Genomic DNA, 6,548 nt, shown 5'->3' on the forward strand with positions numbered 1-6,548 from the left:
GATATCTTGACCTCATGATCCGCCTGCCTCGGCCTCCTAAAGTGTTGGGATTAGGTGAGCCACCGTGACCTGCCAGGCATAACATTTTTTAACCATTTATAAATGTGCAATTTGGTGGCACTGAACACATTCACAATGTTGTATAATCATCATTGGTATCTGTACTCAAAACAACTTCATCATCCTTAACATAAACCATGTACCCACTAAACAATAACTTTGCATTCCTCCTCCCGCCTGGCCTCTGGTTCCCTCTATTCTACTTTCTGTCTCTATGGCTTTGCCTATTATGGGTACTTCACATAAGTGAAATAATACAGCAGTTTGCCCTTCTGTTTCTGCCTTACACCACTTAGCATAATATTTTTAAGTTCCATACATGTTGTAGCAAATAAAATTGCTTTCCATTTTATGGCTGAATATGAGTCCATTATATGTGTACACCACACTGTGTTCATCTGTTGATGGACACTTGGGTTGTCCCACTGACTTTCAGCTATTGTAAATAATGCTGCTATGAACATTGTAAATATTTTTGTGAGTTCTTGCTTTCAATTATTATGGATATATACATAGGAGTGGAAATGCTGGGTTCTATATTTGACTTTTTAAGGAATAATTAAAGTATGCAACACAGATGCTGCGCTATTCTACATAGTGCAGAAATCCGTGAAACTTCCAATTTCTCCCCAACCTTAGCAATGCCTGCTATTTTCCATTTAGTTATTCTTATCATTATTATTATCCCAGTAGGTGTGAAGTGGCATTTTATTGCGGTTTTGATTTGTAACTCCATATTGACTAGTGATGTTGAGCCTGACCCCCTGTGCTTATTTGTCATTTGTATATTCCATGTGTTAATGGATCATTTGCTTATCTTCTATGGAGAAATGTCTATTCAAATCCTTTGCCCATTTTTTAATTGGGCTATTTGTTCTATGGTTAAGTTTTTAAATTCTTTGTATTTTGGATATTAACCCATTCACAAATACTGATTTGCAAATATTTTCTCTCATTCCATGTATTGGCTTTTCACTTTCTTAATAGTGTCCTCCAATACACAAAGTACTTAATTTTGACAATGTCCAATTTATCTATTTTTCTGTTGTTGTTAACAGTGCTTTTGGTGTCATATCCATGATATCATTGCCAACTCCAAAATCATGATATTCCTCTGCATTTTCATCTAAGAGTTTCATATGAAAAGCTTTTATGTTTAGGACTTTGATTCACTTTGAGTTATTATTTGCATATGTTGCATGGTAATGGTCTAGTTTCATCCTTTTGCCTGTGAATATTCAATTTTCAAAGCACCATTTCTTGGAAAAAAAGTGTCATTTTGCTATTGACAGGTCTTGTAAAATCAGCTTTATTAAGGTAAAATTATATTTAAAAACCCTGCACATGTTTAATGTATGTAATTTGATACATCTGGAGATAAAACAGAAAAACACCCATGATATCATCAACAGAATCAAGGCAATAAATATATTTATCATCTCCAAAAATCTGCTTGCTTTTCTTTTATTTGTGGTAAGAATAATTAACATCCATACACCTAACAAATTTTTAAGTGCATAATACTGTACTGTTAACCACACGCACTATGTTGTACACAATTTATTTATCTTGCATACCAGAAAATGTATTCCCAGTGAGCAATAACTTTCTATTTCCCCCTCCTCCCAGTCCCTAGAATCCACCATTCTATTTCCTGCTTCTGTTAGTTTGATTATTTTAGATACCTCTTATTACCAGAATCACACAATAGTTGAACTTCCATGACTAGCTTAGTTCACTTAGCTAATCCCCCAGATTCATCCATGTTGTCACCAATTTCATTGTATTTAAATCTTACATTTTCTTTACCTACTCATCCACTGATGGACACTTAGATTAATTCCATATCTTGGATATCATGAATAATGCTGCAATAAACATGAGATCGCAGATATCACTTTGACATCCTGATGTCAGTTTTTTTGATATATGCACATAAATGGGATTTCTGGATGATATGATATTCTGTTTTTATTTATTTTTATATTGTTTTTAATAGCAGCTGCACAATTTTACATCTCCTTCAACAGTACACAAGGGCTCTGATTTCTTCACAATCTCATGTGCACTTGATATTTTTTTTGTCTGTTTGTCTTATAGCCAGCTTAATGAGTGTGAGATAACATCTTATTGTGGTTTTGCTTTGCATTTCTATGATAATTAGTGATTTTGAGCATCTTTTTATATACCTAATGGCCATTTGTATGTCTTATTTGAAGAAATGTCTACTAAAGGCAATTGTCCATTTTTAAATAGGGCTATTTGTTTTGTTGTTTTTTTGATGGCTATTGAGTCACAAGAGTTTCTTACATATTTGGATATTAACCCCTCTTCAGATAAATGGTTTGAAAATATTTTTTCTTATGTCATAGGTTGTCTTTTTACTTTGCTGAGTGTTTGCTTGGTTGTGCAGTAGCTTTTTAATTTGATGTTGTCTCACTTGTCTAGTTTTGCTTTTGCTAATAACACCAAAAACCAAATGAATCTAATGGGCATATTCGAAAGATTTCACCAAAGGGCAGCAGAATACATATTCTCTTAAGTTCTCATGGAATGTTCTCCAGGAGAGATCACATGGTAGACCACAAAACAAGTTTTGACATATTTTAGAAGACTGGAATCATATCAAGTATCTTCTCTGGTCATAACAATATGAAACTAGAAATCGTAAGAGGAGGAAAATTTGAATATCCACAAATACATGAAAATTTAAAAATACATTCCTGAATAATCAATGGGTCAAACAAGAAATCAAAAGGGAAATAAAAAAGTTATTGTAATGCAAACAAAGGTGAAAACACAACATACCAAAAGTTATGGGATGCAGCAAAAGTACTTATAAGAGGAAAGTTTACAGCAATAAATGTCTACATTAAAAAAGAAAATCTCAAAGAATTAGTTTAACATTATTCCTAAAGAAAGTAAATAGGGAAGAACAAATAAAACCCCAAATTAGCTTAAGGGAGAAAATGATAAAAATTAAAACAGTAATAAATCAAACAGAGGTGACAAAGACTATAGGGAGAAAAAAACAATAAAATTAATAGTTGACTTTTTTGAAAAAATAAAATTGAGAACTTCACAGCTAGTCTAAGAAAAAAGAAAGAAGCTTCAAGTAAACCAAATCAAATAAATTATAACAGATACCCCAAAATAAAAATAGTCATAAAGGAAAATTATAAGTAATTATATGCCCACAAATTGGATAACCCAGAGAATATGGATAATTCCTATAAAAACATAACCTGCCAGGATTGAGTCAGGAGAAATATAAAGCCTGATGAGATCAATAACAGACACAGGAATTAAAGAAGTTATCAGAAACCTTCCAACAACAACAAAAAAGCCCAGGACCAGATGGCTTCATGCCTAAATTCTACTAAACATTCAAATAAAAATTAATACTAATATTTTAAAATGCTTTCAAAAAGTACGGCTAGAAGAAATCCTTTCAAATACATCATATGAAACCAGAATCACCTTGATCTCTAAGCCAGAGAAGACCTCACAAGAAAAGACAACTACAGGCCAATTTCTCTGATGACCACTGATGCAAAAGCTCTTAATAAAATATTAGCAAACCAAATCCAATAACACATCAAAAAGATTATAAATCAAGACTAAGTGGAATTTATCTCTGACATGAAAGACTGGTTTAACATACACAAATTAATCAATGTGATACATCACATTACTTAAATGACAGATAAAAACCACAAGATCGTCTTAATTGGTGTGGAAAAAGCACTTGATAAAGTCCAGCATTCTTTCTTGATAAAAACACATAACAGTTTAGATATAGAAGGAAATTTCTTCAATATAATCAAGGACTATTTTAGTGGGAGAAAAGACATAAATTATTTAACCTGTGTGTATGGGAGGCTTCAGAATGAAGGCCCACGCCCTCAACAAGGTACAGAAGCTTATGTACCATCTCAGAGATGCAGAAAGAATGCAGGTTTAAAGCATGGGCAAAAACAGATTATGTGGCTAAATCAGGTTTAGTGCAAGACAGATTATGACAGGGAGAAAGGAAGAGGCCTGGCTAGCAAAGGTGGCTTTGTTATGTAGATGAAGTCTCATAAGCAGCAGCCCTCAGAGAAAATTGATGGTAAGTGTTTCTTTCCAGGCTTTTAAAGGTGTCAAACTCTCAGTCTCTCTTAGATCCAGGAAAAGCCTAGAAAGGAAAGACCTGGGTGCATTAGTGGTAATTCTCTACAGATGCATATTTCCCCCACTAAAGACAAATTTGCAAGGCCACTTCTGTCTGCTGGCTCCATTGTAGCCATTTTAAAATATGTCAAAGAAATATATGTTGAGGTACAATATTTTGATTTCCTTCAGTCCCTACTTTGAAACTTAAAAACAAATTTCATATATTAAAAGCCCACCTCATAGCTTTGGAAAGATTTGGATTAGAGGTTGTTAGATAGAGGTAGACAAAGGAGTGAAAAGACAAATTGAAATAAACAGAAAAGAACAAATTTAAATATGTTGTTCTATATCTTCTTCTAGTCAGTCCTGAGAATAGACCAGTTCAGTTAAACCACTGTCTCCCATTCCAGGAGGTGCCATTGCATGGGCTAGGCCCCTATATATGATGCAGGCGAACAGATCTTTAGTAAGAGGTTATTTCTAGAGAAACAAGAAAAACAAAGGTTAATGTGCAGAGCAGTCAGTCTATAGACTGTTTTTTCTAGTCTCTGAAGCATCTTCAGTTTGCAGTGGCAATATGACAGTTTTCTAGATTATAGTTCAAATCAGGCATTCAAATGAACTTTCTGGGGAGTCAGTACATCAACAGGCAGGCATGAAGGTTGTATATTTCTGTATATATGTTTCTGTTATTTCTCCTGAAGTTTTTGTCTACCTGCAGTTTGCAGGGCTTTAAGAAAACCAGTTTTAATTTCTAGTGATTCCAAACCAGAAAAATGGAAGAAACATTTGAAATCATTAGTTTGGAGACCTGTAGACAGGAAAGAATTCAGGATCCAATCTAAATTGTAGACAAATAGTAAAAACTCAAAAATAATGAACAATGCTAGAATCTAATAGCAGGTATACTATAGTTTCTTTTGAAACATAATTTTTCTCTCTCCAGTCCCCCATTTTTACCAACAACAAATCATAGTAGGACTAATTGATTTGGAAAATCAATTTTAGTCTTATTATATTTGGCCTGATTATTTGCATAAAGTGCAGAAAGAATAATTATTGGCCACATAGACTCTTTTATGTTGCTTTTGCAAGAACATTTTCATGAGGAATTGCTTTTAGTTCATGTGATGTTAGTAATCTTTAATAAATAAAATTAGTTTCAAAATTATCTTCAGTAACTTAAAATCTAAATGTTATATTAAATTAAGTAATCCTAAGTTTATCACTGGAACTAGGGTTACTAAGAGTTAGAATAGTCATTATTTATGTAATTAAAACTATTAGATATGAAAGAAGCAATTCTGTATGCAAAGGCTATTTTTAAAAGTAAGATTTATCTTTGGTAAAAAGTTTAGAAGAAGACATAGAAATGTAGTTTTTATTGAAAGAGAAAATAAGTTTGCCTAGTTTAGAGGTTTTTTAGGATTGTTTGAAATTGAAGGACTACAAAGAAGGATGGATATAAACTAAATAGATATAAAAAGTTGGGGAAAAGAATGGGACAATTATAAAAGTTTATGGAAGATTTATAGAAATCTCACCAGATGGATTTGTTTATAAAATTTCATTAAAATTAGCTTTAGTGTTAATATACTATGCAAAGGTAAAATTTGATTTTCTCTTTCAAACAAGATTTTTGTGTAGTATTAAGAGATAGTAAAGAATTTTTGTTTACCTTTTGAGTAAACTGCAAAAAAAAAAAAAAAAAAGAAAAGAAAAAAAAAGAAAGAAAAGAGGAATGAGACAGACAGATCCAGTTTGGCCTATGCTATCTTTATTGGGTCTTATTATTGGGAAACTGTCTCCTTGATATCAAAGGGTAAAGGTTCTATGCTTTATAAAATCTTTGGATTTCCACTTTGGCTAAACAAGTGACTTATTTTACAGTGACTTGTGATTCTGTAATACTTTATAATATCAAGTGTTTTAAACCTTTGATATTTCACAAACTTTCCAAATTCTAAGTTTAGTCTTTTGACCTCAAACTAAGTTTTGTATATTAGGGCCCCTGAAGTCCAAATAAGTCCAACATATTTGACTTATTTGATATGTGAAAACCATACAGGAAGCATTGTCAAACATGAAATTGTTTTTAACATTCTTTGGGTTATATTTATATAAATGTGTTAATAATATGCATTCCAAAGTTGTATGAGATTCCTATAATTCTGAAATGTCTTAGCATATGCTATCAGCAATAATAATTATTATGTTCAATTGTTGTGTGCCACAGAAATAGCCAAATTTCCTTGTTAATTTTGTCTTTGGTCTTTTTAAATTTTGTCTTGGACTTTTTCAACCACAGACAGTTATTGTTTTCTTTCTTTCTT

This window comes from Pan troglodytes, chromosome 7 (genome assembly GCF_028858775.2).
Source record: "Pan troglodytes isolate AG18354 chromosome 7, NHGRI_mPanTro3-v2.0_pri, whole genome shotgun sequence".
Classification (NCBI taxonomy): Eukaryota; Metazoa; Chordata; class Mammalia; order Primates; family Hominidae; genus Pan; species Pan troglodytes.